The sequence below is a fragment of the Bos javanicus genome, unplaced genomic scaffold, assembly GCF_032452875.1.
Source record: "Bos javanicus breed banteng unplaced genomic scaffold, ARS-OSU_banteng_1.0 tig00004423_1, whole genome shotgun sequence".
NCBI lineage: Eukaryota > Metazoa > Chordata > Mammalia > Artiodactyla > Bovidae > Bos > Bos javanicus.
In genome coordinates, this window is record NW_026894056.1 from 127574 (window position 1) to 152225 (window position 24652).

General features: G+C 46.9%; 1 protein-coding gene and 1 long non-coding RNA gene across 3 annotated transcripts in view; both read right to left on the reverse strand.

Moving 5' to 3' along the window:
- The window catches only part of LOC133244039 (P antigen family member 3-like), a 62439-nt gene that overhangs the window by 6295 nt on the left and 31492 nt on the right, over positions 1 to 24652 (reverse strand). The window lies entirely within an intron of this gene.
- Positions 6571 to 19460, reverse strand: LOC133244037 (uncharacterized). 2 transcript variants are annotated; one of them, XR_009735256.1, is made up of 4 exons: positions 19322 to 19460; positions 16779 to 17018; positions 11470 to 11627; positions 6571 to 7174 (listed from the first exon to the last, which is right to left on the reverse strand). It is a non-coding gene; the product is annotated as an uncharacterized LOC133244037 (long non-coding RNA). The 2 variants fall into 2 exon arrangements; XR_009735255.1 differs by lacking the exon at positions 6571 to 7174 and having other exon boundaries at positions 10769 to 11627.

Sequence of the window (24652 nt, forward strand, 5' to 3'; positions counted from 1 at the left end):
TCCATCCATGGGATTTTCCAGGCAAGAGTACTGGAGTGGGGTGCCATTGCCTTCTCCGGTACAACAGGATATCAGGTATCTATTTATAGCTTCTGTTATATTCACCCTCTTTGTCATGATTTCTGATACTTTGCATATGTTTGTATGGATTTGACACCATCAGAGTTGTTTCCTTCCCTAATACAGCTTTGCTCCCAACCACCTCCTTTGTGCTGCTACTGCAAATATATTACATTCCATATATTGTTGGCCCAACAATAATTGGGCGTCTCTGGTGGCTCAGACAGTAAAGAATCTGCCTGCAATGCAGGAGACCCGGGTTCAATCCCTTAGGCAGGAAGATCCCCTGGAGCAGGGAATGGCTAACCACTCTCGTATTCTTGCTTGGAGATTCCCATGGACAGAGGAGCCTAGCAGGCTACAGTCATGGGGTTGCCAAGAGTCAGACATGACTGAGCAACTACTGCTTTCACAACAATAAATTATGTGATATTGTTTTAGACAGTTGCTTTTTCAATACAGGAAGAAAGGAGTGAAATATGTATCCATAAAGAATTTTTCTTCATATAATTAACTTTACCTGTGCTCTTTGGTTTTTCACATGGATTCAGATTAACTCTGAATTCACTTATTGTAGCATGAAGAACTTCCTTTAGTTTTTCTTGTAAGCCAGTTCTACCAACACATTCCCTGAGGTTTTTTTTTTTTTTATAATTTGGACATACCTTTACTTTGCTTTCAATTTTATTTTCTTAAACCACTTTATTGTAGTACGTGTGACATGTAAAAAGCTGTGTACGCACCCGTGAAATCATCACCAACTTCAATATACAAAACTCAACTGTATTTCCATATTAGTGGTGAATACTCCTAATAAGTTAGAAAATTCCAGTTACAATATAAAAAGGACTTAGGAATTAGTTTAAACAAGGAGGTGTAAGATTTGTACATTGAAAATCACAAATCCAGTTGAAAGAAATTAATGAAAATATAAGTAAATGGTCGCTGACTATCAATGGGCACTAGAGTTTCCCCTAGAAATTTGCTGTCATTGTACACACATCTCTGAGCATGTGGGAATATTTCCTTAAGGCACATTCACAGCAGGGAGACCGCTGGATCAAAGACTTCCTTGGCTAAACACACATCTGTGGAGTACCTACTATGTGCATGTGCCTGACACTGTTCTAAATGCCAAGGAGGCATCACAGAATAGGACTAACACATGTCCCTCTTTCAAGAAGGCAAATGCTGCTGAGGGAGACGGCAGGATGGAATGTAAATTCTGATGGGTGCTGCCACAGACCCCTGCAAAGGTGTTTCACCAGTTCACACTGGCCTCAGTGGGGCAGGGGAGTGAATGTGCCTTTACTGGCATCTGGGTACCTTTTGTAGAGTGGGAGATCTTGGCAGGAGGCGGGACACCTTGTGTCCAGTTCCCTAGAAGAGCTTCAAGTCCACAACTAGGATTGATCCACGTAGGGATTTCAGGGGCTGTGAATACCCTGGGTGTCCATACCCTTGGTTGTGACATCACAAAGTGTATGTGACAAAGCATGGGAGGTATCTGACCCATTGCTGGCTCTGCACCCTGAGTGTGCCATCTCTGACCTGGAGATAAGCCTGTGAACCAGGGATTGAGGGTGCTGAAACCTTGAGGGGTTTACTATGCCTTGGGCTGTGAATTTTGGGGTTTGTAGGATGCGGGGTACCATGGTCTGAGATCTCTTTGTGGTGGCTGCATGGAACACTGTGAAAGAGCTGTATGCGTTCACCATACCAGTGCTCTGTGCAGTTGGGTTTCTCCATGGCAGCTTATGAAGTTGCTAAAATGCATGTCGGCCTGTATTTGAATTTCATCTCAGCTGATTTCATGTGTCTTGCCTCATTTATTGAGTCTCTAGAGTTTCAGATTGGTGGATTGTTTGGTGTTGGGTGTCTAGTGCATCACCCTTCTTTGGGATTGGAATGAAAATTGACCTTTCCAGTCCTGTGGCCACTGCGGAGTTTTCCAAATTTGCTTGCATATTGATTGCAGCACATTAACAGCATCATCTTTTAGCATTTGAAATAGCCAGGATTCCGTCAACTCCAGCAGTTTTGTTCCTAGTAATGCTTCCTAAGGCCCAGTTGACTTCACACTCCAGTATGTTTCACGTTGTTTCCATTGGCACAACCAAATTCATCAAAAATTGTGAACTTATGTTTCAGAGGCTACAACAATTGGTACTCGATGTGGGTGCCAAAAAACTTAAGGCCCAAAGTAAAGTCTAAACATTGAAAATCCCTACATTCCTTTAAAGACAGGCGTTTACACTTTGAAGTGAAGCCAGGTGACTCCTCAATCCCAGGTCATGGAGCTGCTGGGCAGGAGGTGTGGTTGAAACTGAGGCAGCCGCACCTTGAGGCCCTCTCCCTGCGTGGAGGGAGGGCCTGCCCCAGTGATGAGAAGAACAGGACCCCCAGGGGTCTCACAGTCTAGCAGAGAGGCAGGCACATTGCCTCAGGCAGCAAATATTCATCGAGGCTTTTCTTGGCTCTCTGTGGTGGATACAAGTGGCCAGCCCACAGAAATCCCTGTGCTGGACTTACTTTCCCCAAAGGGGAAGGGGTTGGGGTAGGAGGCACCCTACCTCATAACAACCCAGGACATTCTACAGTGTGTTAAAAGGGGCTGGTGCTGTGATCAGATACATGTAAGTCCTGTAAGGGACTGGTACTGTGGGCAGCAAGGGGGAAAGCTGCAAGTCACAGTATTGAACAGAGCAACCAGGGCGGGCTTCACTGAGGAGCTGATATTTTAACAAAGACTTGAAGGGGGAAAGGAGTCAGCACAGCAGACATTTGGGGTCAGGATATTGCAGAAGAGCCAGCAGTGGGGATAAATGCGGGGGGTAGACACTGCCAGGAGGCCAGGGCAGCTGGGAGCAGGGAGTGAGAGTTGAACAGAAAGCGGGGACTAGATACCACGGCACTGGGTAAGCGTCTTCTCTGTCAGAGAACCAAGAGGGACAAGCAGGGGTCATAGGTGCTGATGGACATGCCTGTGCCAGGCCTGTGAGGGAGGCAGAGGCAGGACAGGGGGAAAGAGCAGAGACAGCTGAGGTGGGGCAAGCAAGGAGTGAGGAGGATGCACGAGGGGCAGCTCCGAGTGAGGCTGACGGCCTCCCCTGGACTCGACACGCCTTTCCTACCTGTACTGGTGTCCCCGTCTCCATAGATGCCTGTGCTCCAGGCACAGTGTCAGAGACTCCACTAGCAGCCTGAGGTCATTCAACTGTCCATCGTCTGGACACATAGTTGCGGGACCTACATTGCCACTTGGTCCTTGGGAAACATTCAGTGACCTGACCGGTGCTCTCAGGATCTTGACCCCAGTTCCACTGTGAGGCTACAACTGTGGCTGATGGGGCAACAGAGTGACCCACACGTGTGTAATGAATCTTCAAGCTGCTTTGATCAGGAGTTTCCAGAATTAGGGGTCATATGAAACGTGCACTCCTATCCCCGCCCACAAAGGGAAGAGAATCTGATTCCACAGATGTCCTGTTTACTCCATTCTCCTGTGTCATTATTAACACAATAGTAACTGGTCCACGAAGAGCTACGCTTTTTTGACTGAGAATTTACCTTGAGTCCCAGTCCTTCATTCATTGAGGAATTAGTTCTAAGCAGGGACCAGATGCTATGTCTCCTCCTACTGCAGCTGGATTGGTTAGGGATGATCGGAACTGTCCCCTGCAAGCAGGTGACTGCCATGTGCTGTGTGAGGAAAGCTATGGCAGAATTCAAATTATAGAACTCTGGGAACACAGAAGAGAGTATCTGACCCCTGCCATATGTCTGGGGGTGGGATGCGGTTTGGGTCCCTAGTCAGGACACATTCTCGGGGGGATGGGGAGATTTCTTGAGGTGGCACTTTGACCTTCCACAGTTTACACACACATGAGCAGAAGAGCACAGACCTGGACACAGGTGGAGCCAGACAGACTTTCATTCCCAGTTGTCTTCAGACCACTATGGCAGCTAGGTCGTCTCCAGTGCTGTCTTAGAGCCACTAAAATCACTTCCTCTGCTTTGGCGTGCCTCCTGATTCCTTATATCTGATAAATAGAGTGAGACTGGTGGAGACATAACCGGGGTGGGGGTTGGTTGCAAAGCCTCTCTGATATGGCAGAGTGCCTTCCCCGCCAGGGAATTTAAAGTCCTGCTTGGTGTTGCCTCTGGAGCAACCCTTTCCTACCAACGGACTCCAGTTTCTTGGCTGCAAAGCTGATCCTCCTAAGGCTCATACACAAAGGGGGTTAGAACCTTTCAGGGTGGCTTTGCCCTACTGGGTACCCGCGATTCACACGAGGACAGGAGATGGGACACTGATGGCTCTCCTCTCATGGAACAACATCTGCATCTCGGTAACTGACACACAAGCCACCCGTGTTGTTGTGACTGCAGAGAAGACTGGCTTTGCACTCAAGAGAAAGTAGGGCGTGACTCCCAGATCCAGCTTTTACTGCATCATCCACCTAAGCTCTTTCAGCTTGCTTCCTTGTCTGTGAGAAGGCTGGGGTTCATCCTTACCCTTCTGGGACTGTGGGGAATAAAACCCCATATACCTGGCTCCCACAAACTCCATAAGTAGGCTCCAGGTGAGTCATTTACACTGACCCCCCTGGTACGGACACATCAGTCTCAGGCATGCCAGAGCCCCTGAGAGTCTACTCCATCCTCTGGTTGTGGTGGGGGTTGGGGTGGGGTGGTGGAACTGGTGCCGTGTCCAACTATTTAATTGGCTTTACATACCAAAGGCACACACTTCATTTCATATTTAGGTGTGTTCTGCTCAGACAAGTTGTAGTGAAGGAAGTCAGTCGACACAGTTGAATCTGTACCAAGTAGAAGCAGCAGTGGGGTCGCTCCCTCCACTGGCCATCACAGGAACTGGCAGTTCCCTCCATGGGTTGATGGCACCAGGTGGAGACACCTGAGGAGTTGCAAGAAGGTGCTGTGACATTCCCTAGGAGGGTCCCCATACTGAGCTGGCAGCTCATCCTTGCCTCCCTGATGACCACACATACTAGTAAATCACACCCTGCACAGGGAGGATGTGTCAATATACTTCATCTTGTCCTAACAGGAACTCAACACTATAACGTGAAAAAGAGTGAAAATCTCATCAACACACAGTGCGTGGGTAGGGCAGCTCAAGTCCTGTTCTGTGTACTGGGTCAAAGACACTGTAAAGTGACATTTTGAAATTTCCATGCTTTGGTTTATCCCTGCTCACTCTGAAGCAGGTGGTCACCCTGGATCCCTTTATGCTTCCAACTCTGTGACCAAGTTCAACAGGCCATATTCAAAGACAACAACGGGCCCATATAAAGCAAGAGGAGAGCTTTTCTGTCTGTATCCTTTGCTTAGCAAGGAAGCCTTTCCCAGACAAACTCTGCCATTAGTTTGCATTTCGCATCAGCTCATTGTGCAGCAGGGATTCATAGTGAAATCTCCACCACCTTCCATTTGGTAAAAATATCAAATCTGTTAACTGTGACTTTTCTCCCAGGTTCTTCCCAGGAAAAATGGAAATTGCTCTACGGAACCTGACAGCTGAACCTAAGAAGGAATCAGGCAGATGAGGAGGGAGGAAGGGCATGTGAAGATGGAGTCAAAGGCAGGAGTGAGATTGTGAAATTGGTGGGTGGGGAGGGGGAGAGAGGGGGCGGGGGGTGGCTAGGGAATAGGAGTGTGAGCACACCGACCATCTGATGAACAGAGAGAGGTCTGGGTGGCTGGAATATCAAGTGGGGCGTGGAGCAGAAGGAGGGTGTCTGGTGAAGATAGGGCACTTGGGGGCAGACAAGACCTGCTGTGCCTAGTCCAGGAGGCTGGACAGTATCCTAAGTGCAGCAGGCAGCCCGTGCAGAGTTTTGCACAGGGGTGTCATGCCCAGATTGCACTGAAGAAAGCTTCCATTCCTCAGGCAGCAGGACAGACCATGTGTTAGAAAGCATCAGGATTGCTGGTGCTTGTCAAGGACAGACAGGAGGGTGACCTGGCCTAAGGAACTCACTGTGCTGATGGAGAGAAGGAACAGGATCTTACTTAGACTTAGGAGGTCGAGAGGTGAGGGTTGATGACTGAAAGTGTGGTGAGAGAGTGGAAGCAGGCAAGGATGGCTTTAAGCATCGCTGGCCTAAGCAGCTGGGGACAAGGCTGCCTTGCACTGAGTCAGGGGACAGTAAAGGAGGTGCAGCTCTGTGGGGCGTGGTGGTTGTGGGGGATGGGTGCAGTTTGGACATGTTGAATATTCCTTGCCTGGGGGACTCAAACACGTACTATCAGAACGACTTGGGGGAGCTGACCTAACTTCTCTGTGCCCATGATCTGTGATGGGGGAATGAGGCTAAGAATTAAGAAAAACACTAATTTCCTGTTTCATTGCTATAGTCTAGGAGAATGTTCTCCTTTTACAAAGAAGTGCTGTCTTACTGTCAGGTATTCCGTCTGTATAATGGGAATGTATCTGCTTATCCATATATCCGCTTGGTTTTACATATCTGCTTTGTATATTTTCACCATGTGGTATGTATTGTCAACCGTAAAGAGAAATAAACTCAAAGGAACAAGTGTTTCTTGTCACATGCATGCAGAACGGCAGTCCATCAGCCTGTCTGTCACAGAAACAGCCCCCTTTAGAACCTCCTGTAGCTCCTCACTCCCCCCAGGGGGTGGGTAGAGGCCTGTGGGACCCAGCGTGTCTTTCACTTCTCTTCCCTGTGAAGGCATCTCCGGTGTCCCAGAAGTTGCCCAGCACTTGTTGAGTGCAGTCTCCCTGCAGCCCTGTCAGTTGACTAGGGGAGTCTGTAGTCAGGAAGACAGTGCTGAGCCTGATGTGTGGATCTGGAAACGATCACCCTGTGGTGCCAAGCTGGGAGGTGATGAAGCCACAGATACCTAGATTTGAATCAAGGTCCCACCACTTATTCCTTCTGTGACCGTGGGAAGTTACTTACACTCTCCGTGAGTTAGTTTCCTGAACTGAAGAGGATGATGATCCTACTCTGCGATAATGACTCCTTTTTGTTGCCTTCATTTAGATTACCAAAAAAAAAAAAAACCTTTTGAGAACTATACAGTGATGTTCAAGTGTCGATTGCATCCAGAGTAAAAACGGAACCTGTCAACAAAGACATGAAAAGATGCTCAGCCTCGCTCATCATGAGAAATGAAAATCAGAAGCACAATTAGCTATCTTGTCACAGCAGTCAGAATGTCCATCATCAGAAGTCTACACAAAATAAATATTGGAGTGGACGTGGAGAAAAGGGCATCCTCTTATACTCTTTGTGAGAATGAAAAGTAATACAGCCAGTATGGAGAACATTATGGCGATTTCTTTAAAAACTGGGAATAAAACTACCACGTGCCCTGCTGTGCTTAGTTGCTCAGCTGTTTCCGTCTCTTTGCAACACCGGAGTAGCCCACCAGGCTACTCTGCCCATGGGGATTCCCCAGGCAAGAATACCGAGGTGGGATGTCATGCCCTCCTCCAGGGGATCTTCCCAACCCAGTGACCGAAGCCAGTCTCCCGCAGTACCAGCAGATCCATTATTGTCTGAGCCACCAGGGAAGCCCATAAATACTGGAGTGACTAGCCTATCCCTTCTCCAGGGGGTCTTCCCGACCCAGGATTTGGACTGGGTTCTCCCACACTGCACATGGATTCTCTACCAGCTGAGCTACCACGGAAGCCCATAAAACTACCATATGACCCAGAAATCACACTCTTGGGTATACGCCCTGAGAAAACTATAATTCAGAAAGACACATGTACCCAAATGTTCCTTGCACCAATATCTACAATATCCACAACATCGAAGAAACGTAGATGTCTGTCAATGAATGGATAAAGATGTTGTGGTACATGTATACAATGGAATATTCATCAGTTATAAAAGGGAACGAATTTGAGTCATTTCTAGTGAATTGGATGAAGCTAGAACCTATTATACAGAGTGAAATAAATCAGAAAGAGAAAAACAAATATCCTACATCAACACATATATGTGAAATTTAGAAAAACTGTACTGATGAACCTATTTGCAGGGCAAGATTAGAGTCTCAGACATGGACAAGAGAATTATGGGCACAGCAGGCAAGGAGAAGATGGATTGAATTGACAGAATAGCACTGAAATATACAGATTACCATGTGTCAAATAGATAGCTAGGGCAAGGTTCTGTATAGCACAGGAAGCTTAGTTTGGTGCTCTGTAATGACCTAGAGGGGTGGGGTTCGGGGGTGGAAGAGAAGTTCAAGAGGGAGGGGATATATGTATACACTTATAGCTGATTCACCCTTGTCCTACAGCAAAAATTAGCACAACATTTAAAGCAATCATAATCCAATTTTAAAAGGTGAGGGGTGTTCGAACCTCTCTGCCTTTATACTTACCTACTGGGACCGGCATGAAAGATGCTCATATTTAAAGTGATGACAAAGTTCAACTTCACCTGAGCTGTTAAGAAAACCCACAGTAAAGAAATCTCTGCAGACTTTCATGTCCCCAAAATGACTTAATGCAAAGCACCGCCCTTGCCCGTCTGAATTCGGTAAGAGTCATCCAAAGTTTCCAGTGACTCCTGGGTTTACCTACCACAAGGTCAAGTACAGACCTTCCTCCTTGTCATTAAAGGGCAGACACAGACCATCCAACTCCTTCTTTTCTGTCTCATGACTAGGAATGGTGATTAAAAGTCTGTTCTCCTGAAACTAGCTGGTCACAAAGATAATCATTTCCTCTTCTGTCGATGGGATTTCCCCCTAAATGTTTTCCCCCCTGCAAAGGTCCCCACTGTCACTTCTCTACTACTCTCTGTGGAATAAAGTACAGTGCAAAACCACCTTGCTTGACAGTCTGATCATCAGGTCTGTGGTGCTCTTCCAATTGCAATCGGTAGAAATACAGTCGGTGTCTTTATTCGTTTGCTTTTACTCTTTCCCTTTGTCTTACTGGTAATCATTGGTAGAAAAAAAATCACAAAGATTTAATCTCAAAAAATATACAAACAGCTCACGCAGCTCAATAACAAAACAATAAATGACCCAATCAAAAATGGGCCAAAGAATTTAATGGATATTTCTCCAAAAAAGACATACAGATGCCTAAGAAACACATGAAAAGATGCTCAACATCACGCATTATCAGAGAAATGCAAATCAAAACCACAATGTGGTATCATCTCATGCTGGTCAGAATGGCTGCTCTCAGAATGTCTACAAAAAATAAATGCTGGAGAGAGTGTGGAGTAAAGGGAATCCTCTTACACTGTTGGTGGGAATGCAAACTAGTACAGCCACTATGGAGACCAGTTTGAAGATTCCTTAAAAAACTGGAAATAAAGCTCCAATATGACCCAGCAATCCCACTGCTGGGCAAACACCGAGGAAACCAGAATTGAAAGAGACACCTGCACCCCAATGTTCATCGCAGCACTGTTTACAATAGCCAGGACATGGAAGCAACCTAGATGTCCATCAGCAGACAAATGGATAAGAAAGCTGTGTTACATATACACCATGGAATATTACTCAGCTATTAAAAATACATTTGAATCAGTTCTAACTAGGTGGATGGAACTGGAGCCTTTTATATGAGTAAAGTCAGACAGAAAAACACCAATACAGTATACTAACCTACATACATGGAATTTAGAAAGATGGTAACGACGACCGTATATGTGAGACAGCAAAAGAGACACAGATATAAAGAACAGGCTTTTGGACTCTGTGGGAGAAGGCGAGGGTGGGATGATCTGAGAGAACAGCATTGAAACATGTATATTACCATATGTGCAATAGATGACCAGTCCAAGTTCCATGCATGAAACAAGGCACTCAAAGCTGGTGAACTGGGACAACCCAGAGGGATGGGATGGGAGGGAGGTAGGAGAGGGTTCGGGATGGGGGACACATGTACACCCGTGGCTGATTCATGTGAATATATGGCAAAAACAACCAGAATACTGTAAAGTAATTAGCCTCTGCTGCTGCTGCTGCTGCTGCTAAGTCACTTTAGTCATGTCCAACTCTGTACGACCACATAGACAGCAGCCCACCAGGCTTCCCCATCCCTGGGATTCTGCAGGCAAGAATACTGGAGTGGTTTGCCATTTCCTTCTGCAATGCATGAAAATGAAAAGTGAAAGTAAAGTCATTCAGTCGTGTCCGACTCTTAGCGACCCCATGGACTGCAGCCTACAAGGCTCCTCCATCCATAGGATTTTCCATGCAAGAGTACTGGAGTGGGTTGCCATTGCCTTCTCCAGTTACCCTCTAATTAAAATCAATTAATTAAAAAAAAATGTCAAGTAACACCAGCTGCTCCTAACGTAGACAGATGACAATACAAATTACCAGGCAATCAGGGAGAAGCCCCCAACCTCCAACCCCAAGAGCCGACAATCACCAGGTGTCATCTGTGAGGGCATCTCCAGTACCCGAAAACTCTTCTTGTGACTCCGGATGTGATCGTCCCTCCTAGCCTCCAAGCTGCTGTGAGAGGCCCTTGGGACACACGGTCCAGAGGGCCCGGCACTACCTTCTCACCTCCGAATCACCCCCGCCCTACTGCCACCATCTCAGGGGACAACCTGCTTTTCTTCAGGCCACTTGGGGCTCCCTCTCAATCCACCACAACCAAGGGAATACTCAGGAAGGTCCTTCTATAAGGAGGGGAGGGGTAAATGTCCTATCTTTGTGCTGTCAAAGCCAGGACCACAGACTCCTCCCCTGTGAAGGGCAGGTAGCCGCTACAGGACCCTGGACGACTCCTCTTCTCGGTAGTCTTTACCCTTCTCTTCCACACACACTGAGGATGGGAGGCCGACCCACCACTCCAGGCTTCTCGACTGGCCTGAGGATGGGAAGCACTGCATTGGCATTCCGCTAGTGAGAACCTGATCCTGAGAAAGAACGCGTGAGAGCGAGGGATATAGTCAGGGACAGACACGCAGACAGAGGGAGACGTCTATCACTCTAGGACCGACCAGGTGTGCGTTAGTGCCACAGGACCACAATCCTCTTCCGTCAAGTGGGATCCCAGATGTCTCAGAACTGTTGTTTTCCACAAACACCCCCACCTCTTCAGGATCAGAATGCAGTTGGACAGTCTATATGACTTATTTCTCTATCTCTTGATGGGGATTGACACTCTTAAGCCGATATTGAATCTTCCTATGGACATTGGTCGATCCAGAATAATTGGGCTCAAATCAGTGTTCACCAGGTTCAGAAGTAGGCTCTTTCCTTGGCATCACCTCCCTCCCCACCTCATGCCCCACTTCACAAAATGAGACGATATAATGAAGTATTTTCAGGGGAGATGCATTTCCCGTATTGAAATCATCGCAGGTGTTCTTTCTCAAGAGTGTGTGAGTTAGGCCCTGATGTGACATAGAAATAAGAACATACTTTTAAAAGGCTCCTTGAGTCCTGCCTTGGTGTGCAATGCTTTTGAAAACTTTTATCTCCTGAATCGCGCAGCAGCGGTGTATAGTAATTCTAAAAGGAAGGTATCTTTCGTTGTCTGGATTCCTGGAGTACAGCTGATCCTGGACAGTAGACCTGTGCTGTGGTCAGAAATTTGGATATATAATTAGTTAGTGGTTTCCATTTGTATTTCAATTGTTCATTAGTCCCTAAGTTGGGTCCCATTCTTTTGCGACCCCATGGACTGTACCCACCAGGCTTCTCTGTCCATGGGATTTCCCAGGCCAAAATACTGGAGTGGGTTGCCATTTCCTTTTTCAGGGAATCTTCATGACCCAGGGATCAAACCCCAGTCTCCTGCATTAGCAGGTGAATTCTTTATCACTGAGCCACCATGGAAGCCCTTGTATTTCCGATACCATTGCCTTATATTTGACCTACTTCTATTAGGTGTATTACATACATCTATGCGCCTGTGTGTGGGGTTGCTTTGCTTGTTTGTTTTGTCAGAAACAGTAAAGTGAAGTGGCTTGGCTTTGCTTAAGTCTTTCAGGGTACCAGCAATAGACAAAATGTATAAAGAGAAAGGGTTTCCTTAACTTAAGGAAAAGAATTTCCACAACTCCCCATGAAAGGGGTTTAGTCTCCTGACTAGAACCTATTAATATTCAATGAAATCTTTTGTGACTGCTTATTATAGGAAAGCAGTTGTTCTACTGTTTTTACTTGAATATTGGCTACATTTAAAATTATGCTTGAGATTGTGTGAAAGAGATAAGTAAAACTACAGATCCCAGTGCTCCATTGGCTTTACCCTGCATATGGGTGCAGTACAAGCTCAGTGAAAACCATCAGTTTGGGTGAGTACAATGTGCCCTGCAAGGAAATATTTTTTATAAAGTAGACAGACTGGATGTGCTAACAGGAAATCTATACTTTGCTCAGCAGATTATTTATATAATAAACAAGGACTTAGAGCCAAGGGAATGTATAAGGTGGTGATTGTGAGTGAAAATAGGTGACAACATTGAGAGAGACAGAGAGTGGTGTAATGAATAGTGCAGAGACCTTCACATTTTAACAGATGTACATGAAAGATGGTTAGGACCACTACCAAGCAGTGTGACCTTGAGTAGGATGGTCACCATCTCTGATCCTCAGTTCCCTTGCCTGCAAATGGGGACAATAATATTATATGTTATCCCACCCCCAGGCAAAGCCATTCCTCATGGCCTGATTCCACCCTCCGCTGGCCCCTGTGGCCAAGGCTCTCATCACAGTTGTTTCACCATGGTCTTCAGTCTGGCTTCCTGCCCACCCCACCATGAGCTCCTTGAGGACCTTTTAACCACAGGGGCTCAGAACACGTTTACCATCTTATGAGTGATGATAAAGTGAGGTACACAGAGCAGTGCAGCTGCTGTTATGCTGTCAATTCGTTGCAAACAACCCATAGGAAACGAGTGGCTGGAGCAAACCTCTCCACTTAGTTTTCTGTTGCTCCAGGGCCGTTTGTGTTTTTTATCCCCACATCGTCGAGAAGCTTATTGTACGAGAGAAACACCCTCCTTTCCCCTTCCTAGTGCATAGTAATTATAGCAGCCGTTTCTCAACTGAATTGTCAGTGAGTGAACCCTGAAAGTCCTCAGCTCAAATTTTGGTTCTTTTGAGCGGGTGAGGGGAATCCCTTTGTCTCTCCCCACTCTGACAGGAGTGTCTAATGTCCGTCTCCCTTTATTCTGATATAATAAAGGCTTCCCCTTTATTCTGCATCTTGGACACTCCTTTACCTCCTGAGACTGAGGTCTGTCCTAGGCTATGGCTGCTTTCAGCACTGTGCTGAGGGCATTGATGACCAGGCAGGCGCTGGGGGGATACTTGTTGGTTTAATACAGCTCAGAGAGCGCCAGGCTACTTTATTTCACAGGTGAGAAGTGTAACCTCCACGCAGGCTGCCATCAGCAGGATGGACGGTTTGAACCTGCTGATCAGTGTCCTTGGGCAAGTCCATAGGCTTTCTGTCACCCTGCTCTCCCCTCTTCCTCTTGCTGCCATAGCTTCTTCTACTCCGTACCTTCCCCGTGCCCTCCTTTGTGCTCCCTCTGCTCTCCGTGTACATGTACACCGTGCCAGAGACCACGCTGTCTCCCGGCTTCATGTTGTGTGATTGTCAGTTCCCTTTCTAATTAGACCACTTTGAGGAGTTTTCTCTTCGCTCACAGTCCATGGTGGACACCCCAATACAGTAAGCATCATGGGTCTCCTTTTATTCTTTTCCCTTTGTTTTACCCTTCCCCCCACCTTTTTTTTTCCCTTTTTTGAGGAATCAATATGGTATTGTGAGTAAGGACACTAGCTCTGATTCAGATAACCTTCCTTTCCACCTAGTTCTGCCACTTATTAACACATAATCTTGAGAAAATAAATTGGCCCACTGGGCCACACCAGACTCGCCTGAAAATGGGTGAATTATTCTTAATAACGACATGAACTGAGCAGGTGGGTTTTGTATTGAATGAGGTTCGTAGGAATGTGTTGGCACGTTCCCTGTTGTAACAAATACTGAGCTGCCATGGGGCAGGTTGCAGGTCAGGCCTTACCCTCAAGCTTCACGAAGCACTTCAAGGTCACATTAGACATCTGTGTCCAGCCCTAGAGGCTCCTTCCTTCTCAGCCACAGTCCTCGAGCTTTTCCCTCACAGCTAGACGAACCCTCACCAGGAGGCTGGCTTTTCTGTTACACCTCTCCCACCTGGAAACCACTCACAGACTTCATCTCTGTTGCGTGCATCATTCTCTTCCTGGTAATGTTGTCCTCAGATGGATTGAGGCTCCTCCTATTGCAAGGGGATGCCCAGGACTGATACCAAGGGTGTGATGTTTCCCTGCTCCCCCATGGTATGCAAAGTCTCTGGGACCTGTGCCCAAACTCCTCTCTCTCCCCATGTCATCTCCCTCCATCCCACAGTTCACAGTTTACACTCAAGCTGGGTTCCAGTGCAGGCCCTAGGAGACCAGGCTCTGTGCTTCAGCCTCAAATTCCTTATCTGTAAAGTGGCAATAACTCTACCTGTTGGTGAGGTTTATTCGGAGACCTGCTGGGGATAACAGATGTAAAACACCTAGCGCCCATGACCTGGCAGGTGGAAGGCACTAAATAAACGGCTGTGTCCTCTATCAGCTCCTGTAATGCACAGCATCTGGTGTGGGATAATACTGTGACTCCGTCGATGTCTTTGGACTGAAGGGTCTAGCCTGTGCAAAGGGCAAAACAAGAAATGAAATTGTGGAATAATAAGAAAGAAAGAAATGAAACCTATGTCCACACAAATACTTGTCCTTACTTACATGTCTTTCACGGCAGCACTGTCTGTATTCTCCAAATAGAGGAGCAGCCTAAAAGTCTGTCAGCTGGAGAGTGGTAAACAGAGTATTCTGCAGCCATTCAGTGGAACAGCATAGATGGATGAAAAGTGATGAACTTCTGCTTTCTGCTGCCACATGGGTGAGCCTCCAAAGCATTTATGCTCAGTGAAAGAACCCAGACACAAAAGGCCACTTCCTGCAGGAGTCCTTTGATATGAAATGCCCAGAAAGGGCAAATCTACAGAGACAGAAATTAGATGAGAGAATGCCTGGGCCTGCAGGTCCTATTGGGGGCTGACAGCTGATGGGTACATGGACGCTTTTTGTGGTGCTGGCAGTGTTGCACAAGTTCACTGTGGTGGTGGTTGCACCACTGTGTGAAGTTACTAAAGGACACTGCACTGGATGCATTGAATGGCTGTGATTTGTGGTGTGTAACTATACCTCAGTGAAGCAGTTTAGGAAGGTAATGCAGATGTCCAAGTGAGACATGGGGGGAAAGATATGCCATTGCTTTTGCAACAGCGAGGAGTGCCCCTGCTCCTTCCACGTTCTGGGTCCGGCCTCCTCCACATGTGCTAGATGCTCCCTCCAGAGACAGTCGCTGTGCACGTCAGGACGGAATCCCCAGTGAGCACACACGTCTAGTGTGTCTCTGTGTTTATGCACAGGCGCCCGTTGTGTGACCACAAGTCAGTGGCTCTGGACAGGCTCCGAGAACGCACCCTGCATCTGAAATTCTACTTAGTTGTTTTCCCATTCTTCTCAAATCACGTCGACCCAGCTTCAGTTTCCCAGATTCAGTAACGGATTTCAGCCCTTAGCTCCAACCTCTGGTCACAGAAATACCTGTTATCCTGGTGTGAGGCCCCCTACTTGAGCTCAGCAACCCGGGAGGCATGCTCAGCCAAGCAGTAACCAAGACAACGGAACTCCATCCATCCTCCTTCTGCCGCCAGGGCTGAGGTGCGTTCCCTCCCCTCCATCTGCCTGAGTGTCTGGTAAGGAAGGGGACTTGGGGGCATAATACACCACTGAGTTATTGAAATTGTTCTAAATATGGCTGTGAATAAATATGTCAAAATCCGTCTCAGAAGGGAAGACATGTAATTACAAATTTTTTGAAATTTCATTAGTAGCAAACATGGCTCTTCATTTCAGGAATCTGTTTAAAATCAGGACAGGTGAAGCATCATGCAATTGTGCTTCTCAATCTTAACTGTGCATCAAATCTCCCCTGGAGAGGCTTTAGAAGAGCTGATGCTGTCAGGACAGCCCCAGAGAATCTGAAGTAGTAGCTCTGGAATGTGGCCCTGGCCTGAGCATTATCTGAAAAAGTTCGCTTATGAAAGCCAAGACTGTAGCTGTGGAAACAAAACCCATTCTTACAGGAAGAAATGCAACATCAAAAACTTGCGACTCCTCACTACAAGCAAAGCAGGTTTTCATCATGACGCGCCATACTTACTTTACAGCTATCTTAGGCTGAGGAAAGGGACGACTTGCCCAAATTAATACTAGTTTGAAAACTGACCTTGTACTTGCCCTGCTGTGTGTTCCTGAATCTAAAGTTTACAGTTAAAACCCTGCTGTTGTCAGTGAAACTCAGTACGTTTTAGTTCTTGTCAGGACCCCTTGTGCCTAGTTGAATACATTTCTAAAACACTGTGGAGATAACTTCATTCGACAGATCAGAATAGTGCTTTAAAGATCAAAGATGGCTGAGAATTGTAGCTGCTGATGTTGATGTAGAAGGATCGGCTGTCAGTGCATCTGCTGCCTGTGCTCAGCTGCAGTTTTAAACTGTTTCGTGTGATATCAAATTAACTCCCGTGCTCAGATGAAGACCAAATAAGAACAGGATGTTTACTGGGAAAAATACAGTTAAGGAATCCCTTGTTTGAAGCACACCCATGAAAACTCACCTCTTGAAATGTTCTGCTTTAGGGATCTCTTCTGGATAGTCTTTGGCATGTTCCCCAATGATGGGCTTACACTGCTGTGTCCTGACTCACCGTCCTGTTAAAGACAGGGCTTTCAACCTCTCAGGTGCATTACAGTGCCCAGGTTCCCTCAGACATCCAAAAGAGGGTGATGACCTGTGCTCAGGACATCTTCAGAGCGTGTTTGTAGGAACAGGGCCTCTGAGAGGAACGGATCCACACCTGTGGCAACAGGAAGATCTCGGGTCCGCCTTTTCCAGAGCAGCTCCAAGGGAGTCCTGGCTCGGTGAAGATCACACCCAGCAGCATGCCCTGGATTGTGGTTTAAGGAACTGGGTGGATGGCGGTGCCCATCCATGAGACACCCCAGGGAACACTGGCCTGGGGCTACTAGCAGGTCTGCAGGGCTTATGGGACATCTGAGTGCAGATGGCCCATACGTCTCAGCCTGTGGGGGACGTGGGGCCCAGTTGAGACATCTTAGGTAGATTTGGTGATTTGAAAAGCCATCAGCATACAGAGGGATACAGATGAAAACAAGTCAGATGGGTAAAAGCTCTGGGGGGTGACGTGGTCACCCAAGGATCATGTATAGAATGGAAGAGCACAGGGCACAGGTTGGAATCCAGAGGAAAGCAAAATCAAGATTTAGGAGGGGATAAAAGTAAATGGGGGAGAAGGCAATGGCACCCCACTCCAGTACTCTTGCCTGGAAAATCCCATGGACAGAGGAGCCTGGTGCACTGCAGTCAATGGGGTCGCTAGGAGTCGGACACGACTGAGCGACTTCACTTTCACCTTTTACTTTCATGCATTGGAGAAGGAAATGGCAACCCACTCCAATGTTCGTTCTTGCCTGGAGAATCCCAGGGATGGGGAAGCCTGGTGGGCTGACGTCTACAGGGTCGCACAGAGTCGGACACAACTGAAGCGACTTAGCAGCAGTAGCAGCAGCAAAGTAAACAGACAATAAGGAGACTTAGAAGTAATGAACTGAGAGGGAGGAGGAAAACCAGGATGGTTGCTGTCACAGACTCTGACCAAAGACAGTGTTTTTGAAGACGGAATGTGCCTGTGGACAATACAGCACTGGGTACTACGGTTTGGCCCATGGAGCTCTTGGGATACGTTAGCAAGGGGATGTTCTGTGGATGGGCACTCAGTAGAGGAATAAAGAGGTAACCAGATAAGGATGCTCCTGGAGTCTATACTTTCAAGAAGCATGGTTTGAAGGGAATCAGAGACTCAGGGTATTGGAAATAGAGGCCTGTGTGCTTGCAGGGTATGCTATTTTCTATTCCCCAACCAAAGAGACCAGGAAGCCAGTTCCAAAAGCTCATCAGGACTCTTGACTAGAAGACAGAGTGGACAATTTGGAATGACCTTCACAGGTGAGTATTCATGTTGAGAGGGGAGTGTGGTATTTTCAAAGCAGCAGTGGAGTTCCAGGAAGACCTCCTTCCTCTCCCTCTGGGCCCCACTCTGCCTCTGCAACACATGGTCACAGGAAGAGCCAGGGTGGTGGTGGGGGACGTGGGTTGCTGAGATCACATCTCAGTGTATGCTCCTTAGACTCCACAGACACTTTAATGTATTTTTCTCCCTGGATGATCTGATCTTCCTCATGAGTGTTCACCCTTCATACTGGTTAGTAACGGGAAAACCCCCACTGAAGTTGCTTCTGACTTGAAAGTGTGGTTGCATGCAACCAACTGAATATCCACAGATACAAATACTCAGTCTATTCTGGTGAAAATGCTCTCTACTTCTTTCAGCGATGGAGCAGGGGTATATGTCACTTACAAGGCTCGCAGTCATGTGGGAGAGGGAGTCTATAACACGGCATACGTTTGTTCCTCACAGAGGCCTCAGTGTTCCCTGAGGGAAAAATGACTGTCCTCTCCTGGCTCCAGCTGTTGATGCTGACCTATACCGCCCATGGGTGGGGGTGGTGGAACTTGCATTTTTGTCTCCCTCCTCTTGCTGTGGACCCAGTGCTCCCTGCCTGAGCCTCAGCCCCGCTGCTGGCATCAGCATACTCCTCTGAATCTGGGTATCATCGTCCAGCCCATCAACAGGCAGGGATGTCCACTCCTCGGCCACCAGGTCCCCTAGCCCATTGCCTGCTTAGGCTTCATCTGGATTCAGTCCCTTTCCACATTTCACCCTAAAGTGATACAGGTCCCTCCCTTGGATCTCACCTGCACCACCTCAGGAACCAAGATCAGCTCCAGAAAATGAAATTCCTAAACTGCAGCCACCCTTCTGCCCAAAGACTCCGTTCGGTCATTGTACACTGTGCCCCTGGAGTCCCAAGTGTGAATAGGATGGAACCCTCCTGTCCCTGGTGTTTATTTCTTGTCACACCTCCCTTGTCTGAGCTCTCTCACCTCTGCCTGCCACCTGCCTCTGTGGGCCATTCCCCATTGTGACTGGGACGCTCTTTCCTTTGGCTTGTCTTTCATTTGACCCAAGACTTCCCATACAATACCCAGGTCAAAGGGGGCATAGTGTAGAATGTGTACCTTGTGGAGTTCAGTTAGGATACTTTGGTGTCACATACGCCCCACGCCCCTGAAATATAAAAACAGAGGGATAAAGAATACAAGAGTCAAATATGCCAAAGATGCCTGAGATGTTGGCTTAGATGAGCACTGAAGAGTGTCTGTGGGATCAGGAAATATTAATATCAGGATATTAATGATGGCCATGACGAGACCAGTTACAGCGGAGTGACTGGGACAAAAGCTCCACGGAAGTGGGCTGAGGAGAGAATATCTCTGCAGAATTTGAAGCAGTTTTACTTTGAAGGGCAACTGGTAATGTGCCAGTAGCTGCAGAACAGGGTGGAAGATGGTGGGTTTCCCCCTGTGCTGTGGAATGCTGCGATGAAGAGGGAACAGGTTCTGGTTCAGGACAGAGGAGTGATAACTGCAGGTGCAAAGTCCCTGGGAAGGTGCAAGGCATGGGATCCCGAGCAGAGGTGAGGGGCTGGGTGTAGTCAGGAGCACACATGCAGAGGGGCAGCTGACTGCCAGGGCAGAAACACGGAGTTTGGGACTGGGAACCTTGAGAAATCCCACGGGATTGCTTCTTCCTTCTCCACGAATTATTGGCCTGTGGGGTTGGTGGTCATTAGGATGGAGGAAGGTTTCTTCTCCAGGAATTATTGCCAGGTGGGGCTGGTGGTCATTAGGATGGAGGAAGGTTACTACTGTGTAGTGTAGTAGTGTAGGTAGGTGAGAGTGAAAATGAACAGCAGTTCTACTCTGGCCACGGATTTAAGATAAAACACTTCTGTAAAGTTGTAAAGTTTGCTCCTCAACGCTCTGGTGCTCAGACACTGGCAGGGCGTGGGTAGGCAGGAGGGTGCAAGGAGCACAAGAGATGTGTTTGCAGGGGACAGCTTCCAGCCCTGGCTCAGCGGATCCAGGAGGGGCCTGGCGGGTAGTGTTGAAGGACATGTGGTAGGTGAGGTGGGGGTTTCCAGGGGGTTCTGGTATCAGTGCACTGGCACTAGAGCGAGGGAGCTGGAGGACAGGACATCATGTTGAGGGTGATGAGAAGGGAGCAAGGCTAGAAACAGGAGCGCATGAAGGGCGCGGTCTTTACTGATGCCTGGGGCGCGACCGTGGGCAGGGGGATGCTCGGGTGGGGAGGAGGGGAACATCGAAGAGGACGGAGAGTCTCCAGGATGACCGGGTGAGCCTCGTGGGCAATGAGGACGGATCAGAAGAGTGAGGGCTGAGAGAACAGTGAGTGTACCACGGGAGGAACGCGTTCACAGGCCTGGGGTGGGTGGGAGGAGAAATACAGGGGACTTTTACCGGTCCCGCACTTTGGGGGCTTCGGCAGTGGGCGACAGGACCCGGACATACCCGGTCAGGTTCCTCAGTGAATGAAGACTTAGAAACAGGGTCCAGGAGAAAACTCCCAACCGACCTGGGCCAGGAGACTGGCGCAGAGCTCACTGGGTTCCTGCGCGCAGGCCCAGAACCAACCAATCGGAGCGCATCCCCGCCCACCAAGCACCGGATTTCCCGGATTCCCTGACTTCCTGCCTGTGTTGCCTTGGTTCCGTGGGCCAGTGGAGAGGAGCCCGCGGTCCACGGGTGGTTTGGCCGGGCCCTTTCGAGAAGACACCTTCCTTTCTCTGGTCCTAATGGGCATCCCCCTCAACTTCCGCATCCACGCTGTCCAGTCCTCTCCGCGAAAACCCAACAGAAAGGATGGGTTTTCTTTCGGCCTTGTGGCGTTCTGGTTTCTGTGGTCTGCAGGTGGCAGTGTTGCTCCAAGTATCGACATTCTGTTTCTTCCCCGCCCTTCGCCGTTGAAAAAACGCGACGAAGCCTTTTGCCACAAGAAGTGTTGTATATTTTTCTCTGCTTGCAGGGGTTGGCTGCTTCAAACTGCAGCTGAGCCCTTCAGACAGCCCTTTGTGGAAACTTTGAACAAACCCATTGACACTTAGAATTACAATAAAATAATATAAGCTGATCGACTGAATAATTGGGGAGGGAGTGAGCTCCCTTATCTTGCTTCTGATCCTAGAGGAAATGCTGTATTTAAAAAGAACTTTATTATGACAGTGAGTTTTGATTTGAAAATGTTCATGTGAAGTGGAAATGAAAGTTGCTCAGTCCTGTCAGATTCTTTAAGACGCCTTGGACTGTGTAGGCTGCCAGGCTCCTCTACCCATGGGATTCTTCATTCAAGAATATTGCAATAGATTGCCATTTCCTTCTGTAGCGGAGCTTTCCAACCCAGGGACTGAACCTGGGTCTCCTGCATTGCAGGCTGACTCCTTACCATCCAAGCCACCTACAATAATAACATGTCAGGGACAAGTGCGAAGCTAAGATCCTGCTGGGTAATTGATTCTGGACACCACCCAAGAAGCAGGTGGTATTACTTCCCTCATTTTTGCCTTTGAGAACTGTGGCACACAGAGGAATAATCAGCTGCCAAGGTTCTCCAGGTTCCTCCAAGAGTGTCCCTATGTTCAGGTCTCAAGTCTGTCAGATTGTATTTTGCACACTGGTTTGCAGGATGCTTTCCTATCCCCAAGAGAAGAATGAAATAAAACAATGGGAATGAGGGTAAAGTGAAAGTGTTAGTCGCTCAGCCCTGTCTGACTCTTTGAGACCCCCTGGACTGTAGCCCACCAGGCTCCTCTGTCCATGGGGATTCTCCAGGCAAGAATATTGGAGTTGGTTGCCATTCCCTTCTCCAGTGGATGTTCCTGACCCAGGGATTGACCCTGGGTCTCACAGGGATTGCACCAAGGTCTCCCGCATTGCTGACAGATTCTTTACCATTTGAACCTCCAGGGAAGCCCAAATGAATGTAAAAAGCCTGCAAAACTTTTTAAAATGTATAACATAGTTATTACAATAAGATGCTAAATGAAAAGGGAGGGTGCCACATAGAAAACAATTCATGTACTGTATCAGTATCATGGCACAACACAATGATAAAGTAAAGCACCTGGAACAAATCAGGTACTTTTCATTTGGTCTATATTTGACCAGATTTATATTGAGAACAGACTGCGGGTCATTTCTTGGTTGATAATGGAAATACTAGTGTGAGGAAATACACAGCCAAAGGTACAGCACCTGTCCTTAGAGAGTTCTATTATATTTCCCATTCAGGTAGGGGATCAGAGATGAGAAATATAGCTCTGGGGACTACCTGAGAGACAGATGGACAGACAGCAGAATTCATTTTCACTTCTGAAGAATCTCATGGGCATTTGCTGGGTCCACAACATTGAGCTCTGAGGGTGGGGAGGAAAAGTAGATTTCATCACTCCTGTCTCCTGTAATGAAAAGGGAAGCTATTTGTTATTAGGGGAAAGATGTTTGTGAATCACAAGTATGAGAAAGGTCTTATATTCGGAATACATAAGGAATTGGAAAATTGCAAAGGACAAAATGTAGTGAAGGCAGACAGATCCTTTTGTCAGGAATTCAGGTGTGGAAGGAGAAACGAGAAAGTGGCAGCTCCTGGGCATTTTCAAGGTGATGGACGTGGCCTGTTCCTGGTCATGGTGGTGATCACTGGAATTTGCCCTGTGTCAGAGCTCAGAAAGCTTCACACCCAAAGACAAGCAGGGCAGGACTTCCCTGGTGGTCCAGTGGTTAAGAATCTGACTGCCATATATAAAATTAATACACAGAAATCCCCTGCATTCCTATACACTAAAAATGAAAAATCAGAAAGAGAAATTAAGGAAACAATCCCATTCACCATTGCAACAAAAATAATAAAATACTTAGGACTAAATTTACGTAAAGAAACAAAAGACCTGTATACAGAAAAAAAAAAAAACTGTTGAAAGAAATCAAAGATAACACAAATAGATGGAGAAATGTATCATGTTCTTGGAATGAAGAATCAATATAGTGAAAATGATTCTACTACCCAAAGGAATCTGTAGATTCATCACAATCCTGAACTACCAATGGTATTTTTCTCAGAACTACAAGAAATAATTTCACAGTTTGTATGGAAACACCAAAGACCCCGAATTCCCAAAGCAATGTTGAGAGAGAAGAGTGTAATGCAGGAATCAACATTCCTGACTCAGACTATATTACAAAGCCACAGTCATCAAGATGGTATGGTACTGGCACAAAGACAGAAATATAGATCAATGGAACAAAGCAGAAAGTTCAATGATAAATCCCTGCACCTATGAACACCTTGTCTTTCACAAAGGATGCACAAATATGCAATAGCTAAAACACAGTCTGTTCAACGCATGATGCTGGGCAAATTGGTCACCTATGTGTAAAAGAATGAAACTGGAAGACCTTCCAGCACCATACACAAAAAGAAACTCAACATGGATTAAAGACCTAAATGTAAGACCAGAAACTATAAAACTCTTAAGAGGCAAACATAGGCAGAACACTCTGTGACATAAATCACAGCAAAATCCTCTAGGATCTACGTCCCAGAGTAATGGAAATAAAAACAAAAATAAACAAATGGGACCTAATTAAATTTAAAAGATTTTGAACAGCAAAGGATTCTATAAGCAAGGTGAAAAGACAGCGCTCAGACCAGGAGAAAATAATAGCAAATGAAACAACTGACAATGAATGAATCTCCAAAATATACAAGAAGCTCATGCAGCGCGATATCAAAAAAATGATCAACCCAATAAAAAGTGGGCAAGTGACCTAAACAGACATTTCTCCAAAGATATACAGATGGCTAATAAACACATGAAAAGATGTTCAGTATCACAGATTATTAGAAAAATGCGAATCAAAACCACAATGAGGTATCATCTCACACAGGTCAAAATGGCCTTCATCAAAATGTCTACAAACAATAAATGCTGGAGAGGGTGGGGAGGAAAGGGAACATTATTCCATGGTTGGTGGGAATGCAAACTGGTATTGCTACTATGGAGAAGAGTGTGCAGATTCCTTAAAAAACTGGGAATGGAACTGCCATACGACCCACTGCAGGGCATACACCCCAAGGAAACCAGATTTGAAAGAGACATATGTACCCCAATGTTTACTGCAGCACTATTTACAATAGTTAGGACGTTGAAGCACCCTAGATGTCTATGAGCAGATGAATGGATAAGAAAGTTGTGGTAAATATACACAATGGAATATTACCCTGCTATTAAAAAGGAACGCGCCTGAATCAGTTCTCATGAGGTGGATGAACCTGGAGCCTGTTATACAGACAGAAGTAAGTCAGAAAGAGAAAGACAAATACTTATATTAATGCGTCTATATGGAATTTAGAAAGGCGCTAGCAACGATTCTACATGCAGGGTAGCAAAGAAGACAGAGACCTATACCACAGACTTTTCAACTCAGTGGGGG